The following is a 9657-nucleotide window of genomic DNA, read 5'->3' on the forward strand; positions in this document are numbered from 1 at the left end:
AGCAACACAAGTTGTCCAACTTGTGGGACATTTGATGAGTGATGGGAGAAAATGTGGAAAAAAAGGCCACCAAGACACATTTCTACACACTCAAAAGTTTTGGCAACTTGCATTGCCAATGGGGATGGAGCTACTTCTTTCACAAAACTAATTTTTTTATTTTTATTTTTAATTCTTTCTCATTAAAACCAAAAATGGATGGATGGGGCTGCTTTAACTCGTTGTTTACCTCTCACCATAAGCCTAAAAGCAGACAATGAGGCTTTTTGGTGAGTCCTGTGCCCAGATTTTTCAATGGCCTGACCCCATTTGTGGTCATTTGCCCACGTGGTGTAGAGCCCATTTGCTGCCCACTAACCAATACAGCCAGGGTTCTGCAGCTTCTCTATTGACCTCTCTAGAGCCAGTTTTGGTAATATTATCTCTAGCGCTGGTCCAATTTCACCTAGTGTACACATTGGTCCCCAAAGTTGGTACCTATGGCTTATCGATGGAAAAATTTGACCAGAAATTGAAGCCCATAGCACATGCTGAATAGGGTCAATTATTGATCTAAATATCCGAGATGATAGCAGCTAACACCCTTTCTAGCCCTGTCCAATATAACCAAAGGTAACTGGGAGTGAAAATTCACAATCAACTTTCATCGATATCCCTTTGGTTATCAGTAAGTACAAGAATGAATATGAAACGCCCTTTCTGGTGTGGTATCTCTCAAAAACTATCCTCATTAGAACCACAAAAGATCGAAAGAAAATGTGGGATCAAAAGGGACCATTTTGTATCACATAATATATAAAACTCACTGTATGATAAGTTGGAAAGATTAAATGTAAAATGTAGCATCAGGGAAACTAGTATTAAATGTTTAATAGCTCTTTCAATCATCTGTTTCCTATTTAACAAACCCTCAAGCAAGAGAAGAAAGGTAAGAACTTAAGTTGGTTATAGCTTTTGCTTCATTGCTGGTGGTGTTCAGCATCTCCCCGCATGATTCAAGATTTCTCCAACTGGATTCAGCATTGGTCAGAGGACTTCAGGCTTCGCCTCTCGCGGCGTTTAAGTAATATGGTAAGTTTGGCCTAAATGCTGGGGTTGGATTAGCAATCATTGATGATATGTCAACTAGTGCTATCAAAGCAGAAATACTTGAATAATCATGGTAGGAGAGATTATAGCCAGATGAAAATTTTTTGTTTTTTGCTGTGTCTTTGGTACCGCCCGCTCCTCCTGGAATTCCTCCTCTTACTCCCTTCCCCTTCATGAAATTTTGCTGTGTTCCACCTGTCTTCGTACCATTCAAATTGTATCAATAAAAAGACACCGAGGAATGACAATCTACAACTGAATACAATTCGCGAAATTTATAATCAGATAGTATTCCAGAAAGCCATTTTTTGTACCATGTGACTCAAAATTTAAGCTCACAAGAATAGATTTCCAAGAACTAAACTATCCAGAGTCATACGAAAGTTTAATCTGTTAAGAAATATGTCTCGACAACATCAATAGATGAAACATACCCCAAAACAGAAACTCTGAAAATGAGCATTGAAACTAGAGGAACCCTCTGCATTTGTCTTCCAGAAGTCATTTCAGATGAATTGCGCTTGTTTGTACTCGAACCATCACTTAAGACACATATGACGATGAAGAAGTAGAACATGAACTAGTATCCTGACAGCTAGAACCGAATGCCTCAACGTCCTCTTGAAACATCTCTTCAAACAACATCCTGCAATTCCTCAAAACTCTCCTTCCCATTTTCTGCAATTATACATTATATCAATAACCAAAAAATTTTATTTGATTCATAGATCAATTATTCAATGCTTCCAAAGAATAACTTTTCTGGGGGTCCACAAAGTCTTTGATACACTTGATATTCAGCAATTCTACAGTGTCCACACAAAGAACCTCACAAGTGATTGGCCAAACAAAAAATGGTCCATCAAAAACTGATTTCGTAGATGTCCACACACAGAGTATCATGTCTCCATAAAGGCAAAAAGTCTTTGAGCCTAATAAAAATTAGCCAATGTTGGACATTTGCAATCAAATTAGAGAAGAAATCTTATACCATGATTGTATACAACCAACTAAAGTAAAAAAAAATATGAATAAAGCTAAAAAAAAAAAAAGCTATCTACTTCCAGGATTTCCAATGCCAACCTGTAATTTTATTCACAAGAAAGCATAAGAGACTTACACTAGTCTTTGTTGGCTCATCATGCATGCCATTTCATTCAAGAAATCACCCATCCCTGCATGCAAAATTCCCAAAAAGTTCACTATACTTTTCATTTCTAACAAAAAGACCCCCAAGGCCTTATGGGATGGATGTAACATACATTTTCATCATCATCATCATCCACTGTCATAGACACCTACGTCGTACAGAAACCTCTTGTTGGCGTCAGACAGAACTGTACATAAAAACCATCTCGTGAATCTATATAATCCATTATTAAACAAAAGTTTTAAAATAGTCCATTTTTTTATAACGCAATTGCACAAAATACTAAAACAGTATCAAAAAATGGAATGGGAAAGTTACCAGAATAGGCTTGTTGAATGGCCTGAAATTTCTCCTTGGCTTCCTCAAAAACTTTGAATTTCCCGTTGCTGAACAACGATCTGGATGCCATCTCTATTTCCCAAAAAAAAAAAAAAAACAAAAACAAATTTTCTTTCACTACAAGTTCAAGACAACTTTCCGGGAAAATTTGATTTCCAGGGAAAAAGATGTACTTTCCAATTCAATTTTGTCACTTTCACCAGGGTGGTGAAGAGAACCCAGAAACCATAGGACTTGCTCGAAGCAAAAGGACCCAATCAAATAATATGGAAAGGTCATGCACAAAGACCAAATCAAAAGGAGAATGAACAGAAGTGTATAAGAAGGGCTTTTCCATATGATCAAACCAGTATCAAAACAAGACTTAGCATGCTGATCATCACCAAATACATGGCAAAATTGGGCTTTGAAAGAGTTCATTACATTGTTTAAGGCCATGCAAAAACAAGACCAGATCAAAGAATGATCTTTAAAAATTGTTAGAATTTGAAGAAAACCCACTTGATTGAAAAGTGAAAGAAACCGAAACGAGACAGGTGAAGAAAGATGTTAACTCTAACCAGTGCAAGTTTCTTATAGGCATTCCTCAGCTCTGTTGGTGTACATTCTTTATTCAATCCCAAAACTCCATACAACATTGCTTTTCTCTTCTCCATTGGCCATTTTTCTTCAACACCAAACAAGACTCAAACTTTCTCCTTTTCAAGTCGACAAATTACAAACCAAACACAACCCACAAAACAAATCCAAAACCAAACCAAACCCACCTGATCTTACAACAAAACGCCTTATAGACTTACAAAGATTACATCTTTATCAAACTCAACACCAAATGGTCAAGTTGTGTTGGAGAGAAAAGAGAGAAAAGAAATAATTTTTCTTTACTTCTTTCTCTCTGTTTCTCTCCCAAGTTAAAAAAGGTAAACCAAAGAAGTCTCCAGAAGATATAAAACGGAGATTAGTTACATACTTACATATGGAGCCTGAGGTTGGTGTATTTAATAGAGCAAGTAAAGTATTACTAGAAAGAGTAACGAGTTAAATGTAGGATGATAAGGTTGGAAGGACGGTGGAGATTCAATGTAAGTGGTAGATATTTTGTTAGATTGTGTGTCCAGAAGGTTCTGTTCTGCCATCTGCTTGTTTAGAGTCAAGTCTTCTTTGACAGCACTATTGTGTTTTGGATCCCTTTCATGGTCCTACCTTTTGTTTTAATTAACCATTAATGGTAGTTTATAACTTTTTCAAGTTTTCCATATTATACTATACATAATTTATTTGATTATGCTTCTCGCATCTACGCGAAGTCTATATAAATCCGTGATAAGGTTAGAATTTTCTTTTTCGATTAATGAGCGTGTGCATTTTGGTTGGATAATATATAAAGCTGAAAAGCAAATAGGAGTGAAACTAGATCCAAATATATTGATTATCCTAAAATATGACAATAAGTATAGAAGCTTTATTTGATAGGATTCGAGACGTGGGTATTAAGCTGCTTGGTTGGACCAGAATAGGACAATTTGTCAATGGATTTGGTTAAACCTATAATTCTAAATCTAATAATCGCTATTAAAGTGAACTCACCACAAGTCTTGTGTTGATTCACCAAATTATTATATAGGTGATCATTAGAGGAGATTTATCCGACTATCAACTTCAAGATCATAAAGAATAGTTGAAGTGCATGCAAGCTGGTTCGGAAACCACTAGTCACAAAAAAAAAAAAAAAGAACTCACCACCCTGGATAGCTTAGTGGTCAGACGAATATTGGGATGTGGGGTTAAAATGCATAGTTTCAGACTCAAATCCCTTTAATTCTCAAGATTTAAACAAGTGATTATGATAGTCTCATGTTCGAATCTCTATAACTCCCAAAATTTAAGTGAATGATTATAATGGTAGAATGTTGTGCCCCAAACACCTTTTTATACAAGGGATTGTGTGTTTGCATACATTTCAATCATCCAACCAAGTTCATGTATTCAACTTCATCAGTACTCCAATACGATAAGTTCATTATTAAACATATCTTATTTAAGTTCTAGAAAGAACAATATATTACATATTAATTAAATCTTTTACCTCTTTGGATCGAAAAAGCATTTCAATACAGTTTGTTTTTTATGATCACAGAATTAAGAATATATACACTTTGCACATGATAAGGTTTTTCGGTACAACTAATTGATCATAAAAAATGAATCTAATTGGGTTTTCAACACGTGTACAACTACCCATAACTCAATTACATCCACTATTTGCTTTACTAACCTACCATAAATTTACGAACTAATTTCAATCATATTTTCTTTCAAAATTCTTATCTTATTTTAAGTTTTAATTAGGGAGAACAATTTTTCCCACCCAAGGTTTGACGAAACGATACTTTTTACACCGTCAAGTTTCAAAATGACACTTTTTCACCATTCGTCAAGTTTTTGTAGTAGTTTCTTTAATATTTGACTGAAAAGACAAAAATACTCTTAAATAGTTCTTCTTATTAGTTTATTATAAATTAAAATTTATTAAATCAAAGTCTTTACTCAATTATTATTAGTTCAAGTGTAAAAATTGTTGTCCTTTTATTTAATTAATTAGAAAATTGATTTTCTATGTTAATCGGTTAAAATGAAAACATTATAAATTTAGTAGATATTGAATAATAGTGATGAGATATAGATGACTATAAATAAATAAAAAATATTAAAGTCATTTAACGTTAAACAATTTCATGTATTATTACTTAACCTTTTAGGTGAGGCTAACTATTTTTCTTTTTTGACTTTTGGCTAATTAAAAAACAAAAAATTATAAAGTCAAAAATTTAAGGGTATTTTTGTCTTTTCAGTAAAATATTAACGGAAAACATAACAAAACCTAACGAAGGTGGGAAAGTGTCATTTTGAAACTTAAAGGGTGGGAAAGTGTCGTTTCGCAAACATGGGTGGGAAAATGTCGTTCTCCCTTTTAATACTTCATATATTATTGGGTTTGATTTTTGTAGGCATTAGGCATTGGAGGATCCTTTTCTAGTACAGAATACCGAGAAGGAGACATCTCTAGTGTACCAATTATCGTGCTTATAGTAACGTTGGGTAACCAAGTGCGAAGTAGATAACTGTTAAAAGTATCTAAATAGTAAGCTCACCCCAAAATGAGTACTCTCTATTCTGACTTCCCCAAAGCCTCCGCTAGCACAACCGAGAAAGAGAGAGTTCTCTGCCCTGCAAGGATGGAGTGACCATGCATCATTTATTAGATTTAATCGATTTATAGTAATATTCTTTTCAAATGTTAAGCATAATTAATGATGTATAATACATATGGTTAATATAAGATATGATAGATTACAATCACTAGCTTGTGGTCAAAAGGCAAGTAATGCCCACATTTTTATCTTTCTTTTTAGCTAATATATATTGGAAGATGCTGGAAATGGTCACGACTCACGTGCCTTATCTAAGTAGCTTGTAGAACCTGCAAGGGCAAGAGCTCTATATCAGGTTTTAAAACCCAGATTGGCCGGCCGGTTTAACCCGTTGGACTGAGACCGGGGCCTTCTCGGGTTGGGTTACCCTTCAACTGTTTAAGTTGAAATCTAGCAAACACACCTGATTAATAGCATCCTCCCTGAAGTTTCAAATCTAGCGAACACACCCTCGGCCAAATGCAAATTGATGATGACCTCCCATTTTCTGGCGACTTCCATCTTCCCTTGCTGTCGAAAACCACCTTCTGACTTTTCTGGAGCTATGACGTTTCATCTCCTGCCGCGAGCGATGTTTCATCGTCTAGCAATTTTCTTCCATTTCTCGGCATCGATGGGCCACCCCCTGGATGGGTTTTAAAACCTTGTCTATATTAATTCACACATTATCATATGCATATATGTATAATTAACTATATTAGGGTTACTATTCCTGTATACACGTTCGACTTGAAGAAAGAAAAGAGACATATACATGCACGCATGCATGCAGGGAAATGGAGGCAAAAGGAGAGACAAATCTCAAATTCTCATTATTATAATACAGGATCAATCAATCAATAAATCAATAAATTAATATATATATATATTATATATATAATATAATATATATATATATTATATAATATATTATAATATATATAATATATATAGCAGATGGGTAGCAAGAAAAGCACCAATTTGAAGCCATGTTCATGAACTAGGGTAGGTGATGACTGATCGATTATACATTTGTAATCATAAGACATTTGAATAATAATTAATTTAATTGATTCTCTACTTTGCTATTGTGATGTATATCAGATTGGACACATGGTATGTAGGTGGGTTCCTAGAATCCTGTCTCTAACTCTCGAATCCAGACACATGATAATGAATGAGTTTTCAGTGGTATTGTCCGTTTAAACCCGCATGATTTTATCTTGAAAGACATTTCTAGGTGGTGGAAAGTATCTTTATGCTATAAAACGATCAAAGCCCTCATCTTCTAACCGAAATGAAATTTTAGCACAAACAACTACAAATGATATCCCAAAATTAAGGATAAAAAAATAATGGGCATTGAGATTTATTAAAAATGCGAATGAATGAAACAAAGTGAAAGCAGGAGCACGAGGCAAAGCTTGAAATAAGGCAACACAAGCACATGACACAACACAAGTATCGGCAGAAGTATTTTCTGGAACAGTTTTTATAGTATTATTTATATTTTTTTTTAAGTGTTTGCTCAGCATTCATTTGCGTCTATTTTGAACTTCGATATGCATCTGAATTTGTGTTATTGGAACTTGTTCGTCCACGTCTTCTATCATACTTTTTCCCCTTCTCAAAATTAATGCGGACTCCACCTACACCACCTTCAATTGCTTCTGATAAAACAATTTGAGAGTCATTACTGTTATCCTTGAAAAAGTAGGGCTGACACCAAACCTTATCAGCATGAGTGGTCAGAGCTTAGGTAGGTTCTGCAGCCGTTCAGACGCAACCACATCACATGCTGACGTGAGCAGCATGCTCCTGCCAGTGTAGTGGGTATGTGCCAGAGTGGCGAAAGGCTGGAAACGTTCCACGTGTCCAAGCCCTGCACAAGTCAAGGAAATCACTCGAACAGGTGAGCAACGAGACATAAAGAAGGATTTGCACGACAATCTGACCCACTCACAAATTCAGTAATCATTACCTCAATTCATCCCACTATAAATAGAGGGCTCCTCTCCCGTTTGTGGGATTAGTTAATTTTTCTCTAAAATAGCATATATTCTCTCTCTCTCTCGTGTATTCACTTGTATTCTCCAAGCTATAAATCAGCTCGCTAAACGCGACCTGATCTTATATATTAATACAATATCAGTGGACGTAAGATTCGCTTGTTTAAGCATCCGAACCACTTTAAACATTGTTCTTCATCTCTTATTCAACCCAATACCCCCATATACACGTGTGTCTTCTGAGTCAGCTCAATATTTCCCACGTGCGATTAGTTGGTGTCAAAATCCAGCATCAACAATTTGGCGCTAGAAGGAGGGCCTGATTTGTACTTATTCTTGATCAGGAGAATCTCTGACTAATCGGTCCCACTACAGCAAATGGCTCACCGATTTGAATCTGAGCGAAACCAATCATGGTGACGAAGAGATCCCCTAGGTACAAGAGGACACATTTCCCAAAGTGCCCTCAGTCCTGCAAAATCTCGTGGGGGATATCCCTTCAAGCTCACGGCTTGATCCAGCCGTCATGAGCTACCTGGAGAGGTTCAAAAATACTTTCCAAACGGTCAGCCAAAGGCTGGACCGGTTGGATTGGGTCGTGCCACCCAAATCGAATAAGGCGATGCCACCGCCAAAAACGCCTGCAGGTCGCATGAAAGCGCGGAAAAGGGCAATAGCCCATGTCGCGCGTATTGCAGAGCGTCAAAGAAATGGAAAGCAAGTGGCGAACAGTGGGCCTAGAGGCTCCGAGGGGCCAGCAAACACCGACCATGCCCTAGGTAGAATACCCGAGGTGCAAAGACTCGGTGACATGTCGCGGCCCTAGTTGTCCCGCACCACGTCGCACGAGCACTCCCACAAAAGTGCAAGGCGGGGAGATTCCCATTATCGCCAGAATGACGACTTCGATAGTCATCGCGCGGGAAGTTTCCACCATCCGCGGGTCGGTTTGCACCACCGCAGAAGTCAGGAAGGTTTTCCGGACCATTCAATGCCATCACACGACTCTAGCTAGCGTGTGTCAAGATCGTCCTGGACTGCCAGCCAAGGCGAGGAGGAATCCGACCTACGGTCTTTCCTCAACCGCAACTGGGAGGGTCGAACCCACGTTGCGAAAAGCGATCCCCAGATGGCTCCTCTGCCTCAGATTGAGGAACTACAGCAAGCCCTGGATCAATTAAAGGCTCAGCGAAATAAGCAAGGGTAGGTCGTAGAGGCGTCTCTCTTTTCTCTGGCTATGTTAGCTGCCCCTCTCCCATCCAGATTCAGAATGCCCGATATACAAGCATTCGATGGAAATTCTGATCCATAGGATCATCTATACGAATTCAACGACCTGATGGAACTCCACCAAGTCTCTGACTTGGCAAAATGTTGTTGCTTGAAAATAACTCTTACTCCTCATGCCAAGCGATGGTTCAGGTTGCTTATAGCGAGATCAGTCAGCTTGTGACCTCAGATGAGCTCGACATTTCTGAGACACTTCCAAGCGGGAAGTTCTCGATGCCTCTAAGCTATCTTAGCAACATAAGGCAAGAGAGGGACGAGCCCCTACAATCTTATATTAACAGGTTCTATCGAGAGCTCCATAAGGTAGCTCATACTCCCGAAGAGTCTGTTCAAACGCTCATCATCGCGGGAGCTCGTCCACAGAAGGACCTGTGGAAAGAGCTGCAATTTGAGGACGATGTTTCCCTCACCCGCTTCTACAGCCTTACAGAAAAATACCTTAGTATTGAAAACTTTGTGGCTGCACTCAACCGTCACGACCCCGGTCCTTCGGGCAGTGCGTCTGGTCGGGGGGAGAATAAGAGGGTTGATCGCAGATGAGCTAATGACGATCAGCGAAAAGGAAAGAAGCAACGATATGAGCCCAAGA

General features: G+C 37.9%; 1 pseudogene; it reads right to left on the reverse strand.

The window, feature by feature from the left end:
- Nucleotides 1-1036: 1036 nt before the first annotated feature.
- LOC116138797 lies at nt 1037-3241 on the reverse strand (annotated as a pseudogene).
- Nucleotides 3242-9657: the final 6416 nt, after the last annotated feature.

Source organism: Pistacia vera, unplaced genomic scaffold, assembly GCF_008641045.1.
Source record: "Pistacia vera cultivar Batoury unplaced genomic scaffold, PisVer_v2 Contig344, whole genome shotgun sequence".
Classification (NCBI taxonomy): domain Eukaryota; kingdom Viridiplantae; phylum Streptophyta; class Magnoliopsida; order Sapindales; family Anacardiaceae; genus Pistacia; species Pistacia vera.